Source organism: Diabrotica undecimpunctata, chromosome 5 (genome assembly GCF_040954645.1).
Source record: "Diabrotica undecimpunctata isolate CICGRU chromosome 5, icDiaUnde3, whole genome shotgun sequence".
Taxonomy (NCBI): domain Eukaryota; kingdom Metazoa; phylum Arthropoda; class Insecta; order Coleoptera; family Chrysomelidae; genus Diabrotica; species Diabrotica undecimpunctata.
Window position 1 is genome coordinate 49905955 of NC_092807.1, and position 19351 is coordinate 49925305.

General features: G+C 34.3%; 1 protein-coding gene across 3 annotated transcripts in view; it reads left to right on the forward strand.

Moving 5' to 3' along the window:
* LOC140441301 (serine/threonine-protein phosphatase 2A 56 kDa regulatory subunit gamma isoform-like) overlaps window positions 1-19351 on the forward strand; it is a 158684-nt gene that overhangs the window by 21043 nt on the left and 118290 nt on the right. The gene's annotated exons all lie outside the window — the stretch shown is intronic.

Here is a 19351-nt window from a genome sequence, read left to right on the forward strand (position 1 = left end):
TCTCCATTAGAAATAATCTTAAAATGGTATTGTTGGTTTCTTGCAATGATAGGCGCTGGATATAACCGAAGAATTTGAGTCTTGGTCGTATGTCTTATCTGCGACATCTCTCACCTGTACGTTTAATGTTCCTTTGACGATTCCAATATGTATAAGTTTTCTATGATACCCTTCCAACTTTTATTTGATGCCTCGTAAGTCTCAATTGGACCAATAGATGCGAAGATTTTTCAATGTTGTCATGTTTAATTTTTCTATGACCTCCTTCCACCTTTTATTTGATGCTTCGTAAGTCTCGGACCCAATAAAAATGTCTCGTTGTCCAGTCTTGTCATGTTTAATTTTTTCTTTTCTTTTTGTATTCGTCATCCCCTCACACGTTCCATTTCCTCTGTAACTATACGTTTCGTACCGTATTCTTTCTATTTCCTGTGATACCTCACATGTCGTTCTACAAACCTAATGCCTCTGACCGGTCGCCATGTTTGAGTTTTGTCATTATATTCTTTACGTTATATTCTTTCCAGCGATACATGAATTGCTTTGACTTTCTAACTATCTTCTTCTTAAAGTGCCTATCCGTTCCGGATGTTGGCGATCATCACGGCTATCTTTACTTTATTTATTGCAGCGCGGAACAGTTCAGTGGTAGTCGTGTTATACCACTTTAGTAAATTTTGAAGCCAGGAAATGCGTCTTCTTCCCGGTCCTCTGTTACCATTTACTTTCCCTTGGAGAATCAGCTGGAGAAGGCCGTAACGTTCTTGATTTCTCATTACATGTCCTAGATATTCCAACTTTTTAGTTTTGACGGTCATGAGAATTTCACATTCTTTCCCCATTCTACGCAGGACCTCCACATTAGTAACTCTGTCAACCCAGGATATACGTAAGATGCGCCTATAACACCACATTTCGAAAGCTTCGAGCCGATTCATAGATGCAACAGTCAGTGTCCATGCTTCCATTCCGTAGAGCAGAACTGTGAATATGTAGCAGTTCAATAGACGGCATTTTGTTTTTAATGATATGTCTCAACTGTTGAAAATGGTTCTCATTCTAACGAATGCTGCTTTTGCTTTTATTATTCGCTGTTTAATTTCTGTTGAGTGGTCCCATTGGCTATTTAAATTGGTGCCTAGATATGTATATTGCTCGACTCTTTCGATATTCTGTTGGTTGATTGTAAGTTGAGCGTTTAGTATTGGTTTTTTACTAATTGTCATAAATTTGGTTTTCTTTATGTTAAGAGCTAGTCCGTATCTGTTGCTGACTTCTGTTATGCGATTTGTTAATATCTGTAAGTCATTCAGATTATCGGCGAAAACTATAGTGTCATCTGCATATCTAATGTTATTCAACCATTCATCGTTTATTAGTATTCCTTTCTCACAACCGTCTAAAGCTTCCTTCAATACCCATTCAGAATAAATGTTGAACAACAATGGAGACAAAATACAGCCCTGTCGTACTCCACGTTCTATTGCAATTTTATCAGTTAACTGGTCTTCTATTTTGATTTTGGCCGTTTGATTGTAGTAAATGTTTCTGATAATTCTAAGATCTTTGTTGTCAATTCCAATTTCTTGCATTAGAGTCATTAATTTGTCATGTTTTACTCTGTCAAATGCCTTCTGGTAATCTATAAAGCATACGTATATGTCACAATTCACATCCCTGCATCTCTGAAATAGCACCTGTACAGCAAAAAGGGCCTCCCGTGTTCCCAGAGCATCACGAAATCCGAATTGTGTTCTTGTTAGTTGTTCCTCACATTTTGTATATATTCTTTTGTGAATGACCTTTAGAAATGATTTAAGTAAATGGCTCATAAGGCTTATAATTCTATAGTCTTCGCACTTTCTCGCATTGGGTTTTTTTGGAAGATTTATAAAAGTTGACACTAACCACTCTTGGGGAACCACGCCCGTATCATATATACTGTTAAATATATTTGTCAACCATTTTATGCCATCATAGTCCATAAGTTTTAAGAAAAGTTTTAAGTGAAAATTATCAGGGCCTACTGCTTTACCATCTTTGGTGCTTTTGATGGCATATTTTACTTCTTCGACTTTAAATGGTGGTCCAGATTCGCAATTGGTGTTTGTTGTAATACCAGTGTTACTTCGTATATCTTCAACTATACCCTGTATATTACAAGAAGTGATAGACGGAATGAAGAACGATGATACGTCATATTGTCTTCTTGATATGACTCTAGTCTATTTTAAAATAACCTGCTTGTATACTTATATTTAATAATATTACTTAATCTATACGCCGTTCTGTGTTAATGGGGTATTGTCTTTGTATTCTATACGTAACACCACCATGAATTGACTCCATATTCACGTTTGAGAGATGACAGACGAAAAAGCAGAATTGACGTCATATTCACGTTTGAGAGTTGACAGTTGACATGGCAGTTGACAGCTCTCGGCCGTCATCTTGTGACGTCACACGTCAAAATTTTCCCACGCTGTCAAAATTTTCCCACGCCTAAGTCTCGCATACTCTTCTTCAATCTTGTAACAGTCTAGCTCATATACTTTTTCGCCCAAAAATATCGTTTCACCTTCTTTAAGTCGTTTTCATACAGGAGTCATGAACATTAACTTCAGTATATGCAAACTCTTGCTGAGAATCTCTTCTTGTTTTGCTGGGGGTTAGTTTATTTTAAAAAACTTCACCCTTTATTCATATGAGTTGTCGTAAGTTTGTCTTTCTCACTTAATCTAAAAAGACGATATCGTTGCCGTTGTACCAAAAAGTGGCCTTCATTTGAAACCAACACTTGTCCAAGAATATACTTGTCCAGTCAAATATATAACTCAAAGCTCATATATTTTTTCCCAATCATATTTTTTTGTTTTTTTGCGGTTTGATTCATTGTCTTTCGCTCTGCGGTTTCAAGCTCTGCAAAATAGGCATATGTTTCGTCAATTATCTCTTCCTTCGAGCCGAATTTTTTATTTACGAACCAAATAGGAGGGGCCAAATCAGGTGAATAAGCCGGATGAGAAAGTAATTAGAAACCCAACTCATAAATTGTTGTCATTGTCATAACGCTCTTGTGAGCCAGTCTAGTGTCATGAAGAAATAACACTTTTTTCTTCTGCATATGGGGTCGTTTCTCGCTGAATTTCTGCTTGAATTTTTCCAATAATGCACAATAATATTGGCTATCGATAGTTTTACCTTTTTCAAGATAGTCAATTAAAATTATGCCTTTGCAATCCCAAAATACAGTGGCAATAACCTTTCTGACCCTTTGAGTCGTTTCAGGCAATTTTGTCGACTTTAGTCCACCGTCGTGCGTTCATTCTGTTCTCTGGTGTGAAGTGAGGTATCCAGGTTTCTTCAACGATTACCAATAGACGCCAAAAGTCGAGTTGCGGTTTATAAGGTCCAAACACTATTAAGAATTGGTCAGCAAACGCGGCACCCATCGGCAGAATATTTTTTTTATATTCAAAACCTTGTTCAAAATATGACTATCTTTGATCTTTACTAATTCCTGTGGCCTCTGCCAATTCACGCACCTTCATTTTACGATCAGCTAAAACCCTTTCAGCCGTCCAGTACGTGATTCATCGAATCTAGATATACGGCCACTGCGAAATTCACTAATTTGGCACCGTAGTCTGAAGGAACATTAGTTCAATAATACTTGCCTAGATTTTCTTTTGTTTTCTTCGCCATTTTAATTCCCAAGTAATAATGTTTAATGAGAGATCGAAAATTGTTTTTCTCCAAATGCGTCATTTTTTCCAAAAAAGTTAACTTAATGCAGCTGCCGAAAATATACTAATGGCTGCATCGCGCTAAACTTTGACAAGCATGCCTAAAAAGTTGCTATTCTTTTAACATACTATTATTTTAACGATATTCCAAATTAGTAATTACCTCGGATAAATGATATGGCGCCGTATCATTTTTTCAGGTTTTGAAACAGTTAATAATTTCAGACCGGAAACCAAGTCTAGGGAAAAACAATCGCATCCTTGAGCCAGATGTATTAGCTCGAAAACACTTTATTTATCAAATTAAACCGTTTTCTTCTTTTCCAAAGTATCCCAACTCTTCCTCTTCTTCTTCCTTCTTGTATGTAGGCTTTAAAGCCTGATTCTTCTCCTAAATTGTTTAAATTATCGTACCATCTTTTTCTTGGTCTGCCAATACTTCTTCGTCCATGACTTATTTCGTGCTATTCGTACTATCATATCCTCTGCCATTCTACTAATGTGTTCGTTCCACTCCTGTTTCCATTTTGTCACCCATCCATTTATGTCTTCTATATTGCATACTCTTTTTGATGCTTACATGATTTTGCTTTTCTCCCTATTGAACAGACTTTTCCCTGATATTCGTTTAAGTATTTTCATCTCTGTTGTTTCTAGTAGTCGTCTCGTTTTACATGTGTCAGGTCTTGTCTCCGCCGTGTATGTTAATATAGGTCTAATTGCTGCTTTATAGATTATTGTTTTTGTGTCTTGTCTTAGGTGTCTATTCTTCTAGATTGTGTCATTAAGAGATCTCGCCGCTTTACTTGCTTTTAAGCTTTGTTGTCGTACTTCTTCTTCAACATCTCCGTAACTAGTTATATCTATTCTAAGATATCTAAACTTTGCTTCTTGCTTTATTATTTTCCCATCAATTTCGATTTTGCATCGTAATGGGTGTTTAGACGTTGTCATATATTTGGTTTTTTCTGCTGATATTAACATATTGTATTTCTTGGCTGTTATATTGAAGATGTGTTTTAATCTTTGGAGCTCGTCTTCTGCCTCGGCGATTAATGCGGCATCGTCTGCATAACAATATTTGGACACATTTGTTCCCCATTCTGTAACCTTAACCTCTCCGTACTGCTTGTATTATTCCGTCCATTATTATATTAAAGAGAAGTGGGCTTAACGAGTCACCCTATCTGTGCTAGTTTTCTATTTATCTTTGTCTGTATTACATTATGGAAGTAGATGTTTTCAATGGTTTGTATAATATTGATTGGTATGTTTCTTTTATACAGTAGGTGTAAGACGTCTTTGACTTTGATGCGATCGAAAGCCTTTGTCAGGTCTATAAAAAAAATAGATATGCTGGTTCATTGTACTTGATGGCCTACTATTGACCTCTATGGCCAACTCTTTTGGCATAATAATAATATCGTATGGCATTTTTGCCGTGGAAAGCCTTTCGGAATTTTCCTGCGCCAATTACATTTTTAACTAGTGTCAATGTACGCTAGCCGGGGGGAGGGGGGCGACGGCTTTATGTATCCTTAAATGCCATTGTTCGGGAATCAATCTCTAACGCCCAGACTTACAAGGCCAGTATCTTACCGCAAAGGCTTGCCATAACCTTCCTGCTGACAAACGTGTCTATGCCATCCATTGGGACGGAGAACCCTTGTAAGCCAGTTGGTTGAAATATCCTTTGGTTTCGGGAGTATGATGCTAAAAACAGATTTATTCGAAGGTTACGAATTGGCACACAATGTTTCGTCGAATTGTGATGAAAACGTGCCAAAAAATTGCACATTCAAACGATTCAATTTTTGGTCCGTTGGTCCAGCATCGGTAATTAGAATCTAGATCTGCCTTTACTTTAATTGGTGTTAAAACTTTCAAATAAAAGTAATTCATTGCAAAGAACTCAGATTTTTTCCATTTTTTAAGTTAAATATTATCGTTTAGTACATACCTACTTACTACAATATTGTAAAATTCCAAATTATTCACGAACATAGATAAGAAACAGTACCTAATTATAATTATCAATAATATAAACATTGCTTCTCATTTCCCCAAGTATGGTCTTAAGATTATTGATTAGTTGATTTCGTTAAAATCGAATAATATTAATGAGTTTATTATCCATTTTTAGCTTTATTTGAATAGAAATAATAACTCTAATGTTAGAAAATTCCAAAGTTTATATAATTATTAACCTAGAAACTTGCTGTGTCCGCTAAAATTTTTAGCAACAGATTTTCATGTCCACTACAAAACTGGTTTTCTGTGACTTACTTATTGACAACTCTTTAAAAAACTAGTACCATTATCTATTTGCTCTGCAAAACCGGTTCTAGATATTTAAATATTACTAGTCACAATAATTTTACTATTCAAAGTTACCATGGGTAAGAAATAGAAGAGTAGAATGGAACGATCATATAAGCCGAATGACAACAAATAGAGTAGTAACGACGACAAGAGATGGTTCTCCAATAGGAACACGATCAGTAGGAAGACCACGAAAACGATGGAACGACAACTTACTGGAGGTACATTGAAAAACAGACAAAGTCATGTCGACATAAAATGAAGAAGAAGAAGTTACATCTTATTTGTAACATTATCTTCATCTGCAACTGAACATGTTAGATACTCTGTTTTGGTCATTTTAAACCTTTTTTTATTCAACATCTTGTTCTTACTGTTCTAGTCTTTAATGAGAGTAAATGAAGAATAACACTGAGTACTGAAGCAATCTTCTTTCACGTGAAATGTGTCAGTCTTTCCCACTCCGGTCATGAAACGAATTGTTATTCCACCCTATATATGTCTCACAAATCTTCACATGCTTACTTTCTTACTTTTTCCGATCCGAATCAGATTCTGAAGATAGTTCCAAACTAAAATGCGAGTCAATCCGATTCGATTCCAGTTCCTTTAATGCCGCTTGGTTATCAGATATAATTTTTATAGATTTGTCCCTGCAGTTCCTCGTGATTAGTTCCTGCAGGCACATCTCTATACCATGAATTTCTGCTTGGATGATAGTAGAGTGATTATCTAGGCTTTCAATAAGGCTTAGCCTTCGTTTCTCTCCATATACTCCAGCTCCAATTTCTTCATTGGTGTTAGAGCCGTCTGTATACCAGCATTGATGTGCCAGTATGAGATTCGTTTTATTCGACTTCCATTCGTCCCTTCCTGGAAAGATTACGGTACACGGCTTTTCAAAATTATATTTAGGTTGCATTGCATCTGGTACCATTTCCAACTCTGGGTGATCTTTAAGTATCTCTCCAGATTTGATCTCGGTATCCTTTTGCCTTGCTTTCTGGCATCTTATCCGCCTTCCGTATGCTCCTAGCTTCGTCTCCTCCATCCATATATGTAATGGGGGAAGTTCAAGAATGACCTCCATGGAGGCGGTTGGTGTAGGCATCGCTCCTGCTATAGTCGGCAGAAATAGGAAAAACGAAATAAGATCCCAAAAGTCAATTAAAATTCTTAATTATCTATCAAAATGAACGTATGGAAAAGTTACAGTTTATTCAGTTCCTTGTAGCTTATGATGCGTTATACCAAGTTTTATACCGTATTAGAAATATTCGTTGAGGCATTTTGATTGTAATTTGTATTTGGCTGAAATAAACTCTAACATAAAATGATAAGAAAATTAATTCTCATAACAAGAATTGACTATTTGTCGATGATTTTTAATTTTATTAATTTAAGATGTATTAATATGCGTAGAGTGTATGCCATAGAAATTAATTCTTGTATTTTTTTAATTATGGTTATCGTAATAGTTTTTCATTTCGTTATAAAACGTGTTATCTTTTCCACCCTTATTTTATCTAAACGTGTCGTTATATATATATAAATAAAACAAAAATATAGAATCAATACAATGCTGAAACCTACAAATGAACATCATCAGTCAGTAGCGAAAAAAAAAACAATTCTAACTTATTCGATTAAGCGTGGAATAATGAAAACAAAAACGTTCCTGTCAATAACTTTTCACGTCGTAATAAGGATGACAGGAGACAACTGATAATAATACTTATATAAGAGTCAAGGTTATAGAGGACAGATAAATACGTTTCATCACAAAAGTCTGAAATAACGTTTATGGCTCGTAAATTGGATACAGTGTAGCTGCTACAAGAACCTATTTGCGAATTAATTGCAAAAGTTTCTATTTTTAAATTAGTCATTGTTTAATTATTGCCAAGTTAAAGGCAGGTATTTGAAAATTATTTGCTTATAATTTGGATATATTTTGAACACTGTAGGATACTCGATACACGAAAATCCGGTAAGAAAATTATTTGCAACCTACCAAAGGTTTAAAAAAAATTTAAAACTTTCTTTAATCAATATCTCAATTATTCTATTACAATCTGCATTTAAGAGGACTATGCAATAATTACGAGACCGATAAAGAAAATGCAAGATTTTTCGATAAACATTTTTTTATAATATTCTGGTCGCTTTCCAAAGATTTTCCTTATTACCAATGCCTTTATTCTAGTATGAATCCATGAATGAAAAAAAAAGTTACAACAACTACCTTGCGATTGGACGAAAATATCTTACTATCAAGACTTTTTTAAATTTAGAAACAGATGATAGTCACAAAAAGGGAAACCTGGAAAATAAATAATGCGAATGAAGCATCAATTCAAAAACTTATTTAATAAATGTTAACCATTGCCCATTGTAATCGTAGACTTGTGTGCAGACGCATTATCTTGATGGAAAAGCTCTTCCTTATTTACCAATTGTGGCCGTTACAATATTGACATTCTTTTACATAAGCTTTCTTCAGTTTCTTTCTAACTAAATTCTATCTTAGGAGATATGTCAGATGCTAGACATATTTAGTTAGATATATAGGCAAATAGCAACGTGGGTGATAGACATATTTAGTTTGTTATGGAGACAAATAGCAACATTTTATGCGTCTGGTAAAGGTGTTATGCGTAAGTTATTTGTAGTCCGGTAAAATAAGGATGCAACCTCGGAATGAAAGATAATAAGCTGAAAATTTGCATACGTCTTTATTTTGATGGTATAAAACTTACCTCAAAAGTCTCATATAAAATGTGTGTGCGCACGTGTCCGCGACTAAGATATTTAAGGTCACGAAAATGAGTTTTCTGCAAATATCTCGTTTCCCTTACACTTTATGACATTTAAGGTGGTAAGAAAAATTGTAGAATGGAAAATTCTCTTCAATTTTTGTCTCAAGTACTTTTATGTACCTTCTAAGAGTGGGGGACCGCTTACCTGTGTATACGGTAACGCGAAGTCAGCCAGTAGGATTCAATAAATAATAAGTTATATAGTTAATTATTCACTTAAAATACTATTATTATCATTAAATTTTTATTATTTATTATTTAATTAACTATATTTATAGATATTAATTATAAAATATATATATTTTTTATATAATATTTATTTTATTTTTAACAAACATACAATATTAAATGAAATATTTCAAATGAACTCTAATGATATTTTTAACAGCTGTATATACGATAAATTAAGATCAAGTGCAGAATTCAACAATAATCATTTTTATATTTAATTAAATACTGAAAAAATCATATTTATGCCCAGTTGCACCAACAGACTGTAAATCAACTGATTTGCTAACCGTCAATTCGACGATTTAAATCAACGATCAATGATTATTTTTCAAACGAGTTGCACCATTCTAAAAAACTATTGGTTTACAAACCGACAATTTATACGTGGCAACATTGCATGAGTACAGATTATTTCATTCGAATCGGAGTGTAATCTGTCAAAAATATTGTCAACAAAGAAAGTTTTGTAAGGAACATTGAACCAAAGAATATAGACGTTTATCTATCATAATCTTATAGTATATACATATTTATCTTATATTTGGTAACATATGCAATATATCTTCCAAATCGTCAGAAGATGAACTCGACGACGACGACGATAATAAATCCATTTTTTTAGATTATAATCTATAATACTTTAAACAAAATCTTTGCTAAAAACACTTTAATAATATAAACAGTGTAAAAGTGAGGTTAAAAACAGTCGATTTTTTAAATAACCGTAGAAAATCGGTTGGTTACTTTTGACAGATCAAAAACAGTCGGTTCCAATCGAGTAATGGTTGGTGCAACATATTCTAAAATAAACGGGCAATCCAAATCAAAAAATCAATCGTTTATTTGTTGGTGCAACTGGACATTATTATTTTTTTAAATTATATATTTATTTATTAATCCAATAATCGATTTATTAAAGTTACAAATATAATATATATTCTTTTATTATGTATGGATAATATTTTTGTATTAATTTTCTTCTTCATCGTCTTCTTCTTCTTCTTCTTCTTCTTCTTCCTCTGACTGCTCAATATCGGATTCATCATCATCATTCTCGTTTATTAAAGTATCAGAATAAAAATATTCAAGAATATCAGGTGCATATTCACTTTCTTCATTGAAATCATCTGAAGTTGATGAAGCGTTTAGACATGATTGACCATTACACTGCCCACAAATAAAAGTACATTGCAATCCTGATTTCCTGCATCTTCAATTAGAACCACAACCTTTCTTGCAATTGCAAAATATTGTATTCGGCAGTTCTGGTGCTGGCGGTAATAATGTTGTTATTGGTTCCAGAAATTCATTTTGCATTACCCAGCCGAATTCTTGGGGTTCTAAATCATTTCCCAACCAAATTTGGGTCTGATAATACACACGAATGATATGCTGACGAGCTGCTGCACTTGAAGGTGGAAGACTTGATAACTGCACTGGTTTGTTGAGTCTTGTTGATTTGATGAACTGGGTGTATCGAAAAGAGTCTATATCGTCTTCTGATGTTGGAGCATTATACGCTGCTAAGAAAATACGTACTCCATTTTCAAATAATTCTTGTACAGAGCAGTTTTTTTGTTGAAATAGTTGAGGTGATTTTTTTCGAACATTTTAATAAACGATATTTTACCTTTCCTATAAATCGCAGAAGTCATATCACATCCACTAAACGCGTGTAAAAATAAGATGTGTTTCTTAGAATGAGGGTATTTATCAAAACTTTTCGATGAATATAATTTTGTCTCCGCATTACCCTTACCAATTAAAAAAAAAAAAATTCTTGTTGATGTGATTGAGCTCGTCCTATCAAGATAACTAGCAAATCAATATTTTCTCCTACAATGACGGAAGTTTTTCCTACATGTTCAGACTCTGCAATAGCTGTTTCTACAATGAGAACATCAGCATCATATCTGGCTTGTTTTGTAGTGATATTAACAGCTTTTAATTTGTCGATAAGCATGTCTATAAAGATTTTTTTATTAGATGTGTTCGATAAAAATTGTTCTTGGCTGATAGGCACATTCATTGTTTCATCAAAACGGAGTTCGTAAGATTTTGAAATACCGGCAGTTCTTCTTAGTTGTTCCATTGCTTTAATGTTCTTAGTGTAGTCTGAGTAACCATCAAATACAACAACGATACCTGAGCCATAATGTGTTTGTAAATATCTGACGTATTTATGTAAAATATTACAGAAAGTATCATCTTTATTCCATACAACGCGGTGCAAAAGAAATCCACCATCGAGAATATATGTTGTAGTATTTAAATAATTTATATGACCGTCATTTCTTTCAATACTTGCAGTTTTTATTGTTTGTAAGCCACGCACAACACTCACAGAGACACCTTCTGATATTAACTTGTTACAAATAAAACACAAATCAGCCATTGCAATTAAAAATATTCACTCAAAATTATACGTCTGTCGATGCTAAGATGTCGTTTTCAACTGAACGATAAAATAAATTTTTTTCGGTAAAGAAATACTAACGCAGAGAAATAGCTCTACCCTACCATTCCCATCATCAAATGAAATATCCCTCCACCGCTATTGTGCGTATATACATAGAAGTCCCAAACTCATTCGCCACGGTGTGTAGAAAGTCATATTAAAAAAGAACCGGTTAGGTCATATATAACAAAGGAGCATCTGCTACAGCTTCGCAGAAACAGCAACCGCCGTACAAGAGATTTGTATTTCGAGATATAATATTCGTAGTAATATGGACGAAAAGTATTTTATTTAATATTGTATGTTTGTTAAAAATAAAATAAATATTATATAAAAAATATATATTTTATAATTAATATCTATAAATATAGTTTATTAAATAATAAATAATAAAAATTTAATGATAATAATAGTATTTTAAGTGAATAATTAACTATATAACTTATTATTTATTGAATCCTACTGGCTGACTTCGCGTTACCGTATACACAGGTAAGCGGTCCCCCACTCTTTGCGCTCTATCTTAAGAAGGGTTGAAGGTACATAAAAGTACTTGAGACAAAAATTGAAGAGAATTTTCCATTCTACAATTTTTCTTACCACCTTAAATGTCATAAAGTGTAAGGGAAACGAGATATTTGCAGAAAACTCATTTTCGTGACCTTTGACCTTTAATATCTTAAGTCGCGGACACGTGATTATATGAGACTTTTGAGGTAAGTTTTATACCATCAAAATAAAGACGTATGCAAATTTTCAGCTTATTATCTTTCATTCCGAGGTTTGCCCCCTTTTTGCCTTATTTTACTGGATTATTGATAGTTTTTGCACTATAAATGTATCTAGTACAAAATCACTAGGGCTGAAGATCTGTTAGATTGAGATGTGTCTGATTACAAAGCTGCAGTGAATAAAAGTGGTTTCGATACAAGTATCAACCTTCTTTCAGAAAACTCGTTAACTTCGGACGAATCCGTGAATTTCGCTGTTATCCTTTGCGAACATGGTACGACTTCACCTAATACATCTACGCCTTCACGTTTCTCTTTTAGTGCAATTTCTGTTCAATTGTTTCTGAGTTACAGAACTTTCAAGTGTCGGTTTTTAGTCCATTTGATTAATATATATTTGAATAATATACAGGGTGTTAGCAAATAAGTGTAACAAACTTAAGATTCTGCATGGAAAAATAATGACAGTTTACAGTATAAATATATGTCCGCAAATGCTTCGTTTTCAGAGATAAGGGTTGTTGAAATTTTTCAATTTTTTAAAGTAACAAATGTTGCGCCCCTGAGATATTTTTGAATTATTCGTTTAAATTGGACAAAAAAATCTTTTTTTTTTCAAATGCGTTTTTCATGCAAAAAAAACATCTTAGCGCGTATTTTTTATTTCTTTAATATACTGTCAAAAACTATTTAATAAGACTAAGTACCAATAATAAAATTGTAAATAGGCGCAAAGCTACAAAAAATGTTCAAAATCACATCCCTGAAACGTGACACAAGATTCAACTCTTAGCCTCATTTGTTGTCGTATTCCGTAAATATTCCTGGTGTATTATTGCCTCACAGCCGGTTATGATTCAATTCCTCAGGCCATCAACATTTTCAAGGGAGTGGAATAAACTAGTGACTTAAGAAAACCCCAAATACAAAAATCTAGAGGATTTAAATCCGGCGATTGAACAGGCCAATGTTTTGTACCTCCTCTACCTATCCAACGATTTGGATATACTGTATCTATGTGATTACTTACATTAATGTTAAAATGCACTGGTGCATCATCATCTATGAACCATAATTGTTGTCTCAGCTGTAGAGAAATTTCTTCAAAAAGAATAGGCCACTCTTCCTGTAGGAAACGAATGTAAAATGCGCCTGCTAGTCATTGTGGGAGGAAATATGGACGGTCCTAGTGATCATTAATTAACCCAAGCCAAACAATTACTCAAAACTGATGCTAAAAGGCATCAGCCCATAAGTGATTATTAAGGAAATTTCGTATACAATGTCGTATAAAAGTAGCCTCGTTAGTAATCAAAACGCCATTTAAAATTTAGAAATTTCAGTGATTTGATGAAGAATCTATTGGCAAAAAATGTGTCGCGGAAAAAGTTTTTTGTAATAAAGCTTGCACACGTTGGATATGAACGGATACAGTTGATGTTCTTTAAGAATGCTTGCAGTTCTCAGCAATTAACTCGAGAACTGCCTCTTCTAGTTACAGTTTGTTCTACTGAGAAGTATCTTTCTTCTCCATGCTTCCAATCTGTGCTGTATGGTTTTGTTCATAGTCCATATCTCTGCAGCGTATAGCATTATGGGTCTAATTATAGTTTTGTATACTCTTATTTTTGTATTACGAGATATATCTTTGGCCTTAATTATTTTGTTCATGGCCGCAGCACATCTGTTGCTCTTGGTCAGTCTCTAGTTGATTTCAGTTTCTTCCTTACATGTCTGATCAATAAGGGTACTTAAGTACATATATTCATCCACGGAATCATCCAGAATCATCCATTCATCCCATGGACGTATAAACAAAAATCTTTCTTTATACGTCCATGATCCATCCAAATGTTAAGAGTAGCGAAATAAAATAACCGATAAATGTTGACACTAGCCTACTAGACACTGTATTAAAGATATTAAAAATACGTGTTACGATGTTTTATTTTTTACATAAAAATGGCTCCTGATATGAAAAAAAGACAAGAAAAACTTTTTGTCTCAAATTAAACGATGAATTCAAAAATGATTTTTAATTTGACATATATCAGTGGCGTACCACTTATTACCCACCGTTACCCATATGCGCGCAAATTCACATAGTTCTTTAGCTAGAAAAAAAGGGGCTTGTGTCGCTGATATCATTAATAAGTTTAACGAACAACTAACAACATAACAGTTACGTATATCCAGAATACTTAAAAAATGTTAAAAAAGCAATTTTTACATTTACGTATGAATATTATACCAGCATAAGTTTCAAACGAATGATTTCATAGGTACGAATGATTTCATATGTATGTACCCAAAAATAGAAACTACCGAATTGCAGTCGGGATTTCGAGGCGGTCACGGAAATTCACTACCTCTACCAATTCAACGATGAGCAAATTGTTGATTAGTTTTATACTACCAAATGATAATGAGGTATGGTTTCGTCCTGCATTGAACGATGTAAATATTTATTTTTTTAATTAACTGTCAATTCCTCCAGTTCGTCTAAAATTGTGGTTTGTAGACTCCACATACAAGTTGTCATTTAAATTTGCATTCAGATCTTGAAGATCCAACAGATTGTGTGCAATAATTCACACCAAATATTAATTTTTAATTTGTGTTGGAAATGTAACTGTAGATCTATGTACAGTGTGTCAATTTTAAAACTTACAATGGGCTATATCTCATGAACAAAAACTGATATCGAAATATGCTTGAAACCGTTTCTAGGATAGTAAGGGGGAACTAAAATAACATGAAAGAGAACTCACCCCCATCAACCCCCTAGACCCCACCCATTAAAACCAAAAAAGTTCAAATTGCAAACCCCTGCTTGTGATACATCATTGAACAGACTATAAAAAATGCTATCCAATGGTATTCTATAATGCTATCCAATAATAATTATACAGAGTGAAGCAATAATTGTGAAATTTTGGCTTAAGTGGAAAATTTAATGAGGTTTTTGTTGATTCTGTTGATGACCCTGTATAATTATTCTTTAATAATCATATTCAATAAAAGTCATCCACAAAAGAATTTACCGGAAATGCGAGGAACAAATTGCGCCCAATCAGTTTGGATTTGTGACCGCTGTTGGTACGAGAGTAGCTTTATTTAGCGTGCAGGTATTGTTTCAGAAATATAGAGATGTCAGCTGTAATGTTTTTTCATGCCTGATTGACTACAAGAAGGCTTTCGATAGAGTCAGACATAAACAAATGATGGAAGTGCTGAAGAGGACGGGGATTGACGGAAAAGACTTAAAAATAATAGCTAACCTGTATTGGAATCAATCAGCGGTGCTCCGAATAGATGGAGAATATACAGATCAGGTCAAAATCTTAAGGGCAGTGAGACAGGAGTGCATACTTTCACCACTGATATTCAATCTGTACTCGGAGCACATTTTTGAAGAGGCTCTAAAGATATTGATGAAGGCATCTCAATAAATGGAGTCAAGCTCAATAACTTGCGGTATGCAGATGATACAATAGTGTTTTCCAATACCATAGAAGGGCTGTAAAACTTAATGAAGAAAATAACGGAAACAAGTAGAAGATATGGACTGGATATAAAGACCAGCAAAACCAAGCTAATGATCATCAGCAAGGAAAACATAACTGGAGCAAATCTGTATGTGAACCAAATGAGAATTGAACGTGTCTCACAATACAACTACTTGGGAACTATAATCAATGAGTCGTGGGACAATACCCAATAGATTAAATGTCGCATCGGAAAGGCAAAAAGTGCATTCTTGACTATGAGCTCTGTGTTCAAGAGCCATAACCTCGCCCTAGAAACAATAAGGCTCCTTAAATGTTGTGTACTCAGTGCTTCTGTACGGAGTAGAAACGTGGACATTGAAGGCGGAAACTCTATCAAAACTTCAGGCTTTTGAAATATGGTTATACAGAAGGGTCCTGAAGATACCATGGGCAGACAAAGTGACCAATCAAGAAGTACTGCGGAAGATAACCACAACTGCGGATTTGGTCAACATCGTGAAGGGCCGTAAGCTGCAGTATTTCAGATACGAGCAGATACGAGCTACTTCAATGCATTTTGCAAGGTAAAATTGAAGGAAAAAGGGCCCCAGGACGAAGAAGAATATCCTGGCTTGCTAACCTGAGAGCATGGTATAGAAAAACCTCAACACAGCTATTCCGTACAGCAACCAACAAAGTCATCATAGCCAGAATGATCGCCAACGTTCAGAACGGACAGGCACCCTAAGAAGAATTATACAGGTTGTTAATATCAGCCGGCTTACTATGACTTTTGTATTTGTAATGCTATCTCCTGGACTATTATTTTTAATGATAAGTGCCCGTCGGATTTTTTTTTAAATAAAAACTTAATTTGCCGTTTTTGCAAAACAAGTTGAAACCATCTGTTTTTCGGGTTCTGTCAGATTCAATAATTTTTGGTTTATTTGAGAATTTTAAATGCCATTAGTTTTCATCATTTGTAAGATCGGTACTGTCATTCAGTTGTAGTTGTCACGATGGTTTACAGTATACCTGAACGCGTGGAGATCATTTTAATATTTCCCTCCCAGAACGAGTGTTATTTACGAACAGCTCGAATATTTCATGAAAGGCATCCGGACAAAAATGTAAGTTACGTGTACGTCCGCGATTTAGTTGAAAAGTTTAGAGAAACGGGATCAGTGCGAAATAAAAAAAAGGATGTCCCAAGATTACTGAATGAAGTATCCCAAATTTAGGTCCTTGAAAATTGTGCAATAGAGCGTACTGCATCAATACGTCAAGTATCTGCAATGGCAGGACATGAGTCGAAGGTGTTGAAATTACATAAGTTTCCCCCGTACAAAACACAAATTCTTCAAGAACTAGGCGATGATGATTTAGACCGACGAATTGAGTTTTGTGAACTCATGACTGAAAGAATTCGCGTTGAACCGAGAATGTTAAAAAATATTTGTTTCACTGATGAATGTACTTTTATGCTGAATGGTAATGTAAATAAACATGTAAATAAACTGTTGGTACTGGAGTAATGCGAACCCGCATCGATTCAGAGAAGATCACACTCAATATCCTGAAAACTGAATGTTTGGGCAGGAATATTAGGCGATGCAATAATTGGCCCCTTGTTCATACCAGGCAATTTAAGTGGCGACATTTATCTCGATATGTTGGAAAACACTATCGAACCTTTAATTGTGCATGAATTAGAGAACCAAAGGAACGATGAAGGCAACCTAGACGAAGATTTGCTGCACTTCCAACAAGGTGGAGCACCTCCTCACTATGAAGCTCCAGTTAGGCACTGGTTGGATACTAATTGACCGAACAAATGGATTGGAAGGAGAGGTCCTATTGGCCACCGAGGTCACCAGACTTACCGCCACCTGACTTTTCTATGGGTTTACCTCAAGTCAGTTGTTTATAAAACTCAACCTGCGTCGCTTGGGGAACTGCGAGAAAGAATTACGCAAGCATGTCGCGCTATTACTAGAACAACATTTTCCAAAGTTCGTACAGAATTTGAAAATAGGCTTTATTATTGTTTACAAAACAACGGAACCTACTTTGAATATTTACTTAATTGCTAATTGAAGCAATAATAGTTTCACAATTATTTCTTCACCTTGTATAATTATTATTTATACCATTGGATATCATTTTTATAGTCTTTTTAATGATGTATCACAAGTAGGGGTTTGCAATTTAAACTTTTTTGGTTGTGGTGGATCGGGCCTAGGAGGTTGATAGGGGTGAGTTCTTTTTCGTGTCATTTTAGTTCCTCCGTACTATTCTAAAAACGGTTTCAAGAATTTTTCAATATCAGCTTTTGTTCGTGAGATATAGTCCATTGTAAGTTTTAAAATTGACACACTGTATATAAAAAAAAACAACTTTCGATTATAACACCTCACTATTTTTTGAAATAATATTTTCAAATCACATTAATTAATGTTTCGTATTTTGAGAACGATTTCCGAAGTGGAAATCGAAACGCCAAACAAAATAAACTTATTTTAAAATAAAATTGTGGCTTATTCCCAATAAAAATAGTAAATTGCCAATTAAGATGCCACAAAAAAATATCTACAGAACAATATTACTATTGCTCATATCATGAGACATTCACCTGTGTATAGAATTTTCAGTGGTCGTTTTATTTATAGATAGCTAAAAAATTCCATAATAAATCACGTTCTACCCGTTCTCTTGCGTGAAAAGCGATTGTAGGATTAAACCTCCCATCGCTGAGGGCTTTTCGATAGTCATGGAGTAGGGCAAATAATGGAAGGTAAACATGTGAGTTTTCCACCCTATTTCTTATCACGTCATCGGCTAACATTCTTTCTTTCTCATGTTCCATCCTTATCCCTACTTGATACGTGATATAACAGGTGAAATTCTTGCTTCCCGTTACGCATGTACGATGCATGTCCTTTTTTCATTCGACAGCCCCCGTTAATCCATATTGCCTGCCTACGTACTCACTGTTGCCGTTGTTTCGCACGTGGCGGAGTTCCTTAGACTAGTGGCAAAACCATGATTGAAAACAATATATTGTACAAAAAATGAAAGTGAATTTCAGTGCTACTATTATTTTTAATGTTTATTATTCCATTCGTTACTCATGCTGTTAGTCCTATCGATTCATAAAAATTTTTATTACATCTCTAAAAGTCTGATATAAATATACAGAAAGGAATTATATGCAATTACGTTTGAAAAATGTGTATTTATAGCTGTTTGAATTCCAATGTTTTTCTGGATTTCATTTATCATTGAGCCGGTGTAATATAGAATAAAATAATTGTAATACTCTTTATATGATACTAGGCCAATTAACACGTTAAACGCCACAATGAAAAGTAAAAACAGTTAAGTTGGCCAAAATATTAAACATGTTTACAGTATTAGATTACGCATTTTAAATAGTTATTCCCCAGTTTGAGTACAAAATTTTACATTTTTATTGTTTTTTAGAATCATCTTAATTGAGAAGTACGTGTGCATCTCGTGGCCACAAATAACTTTTGGATTCATGGAGCCATGT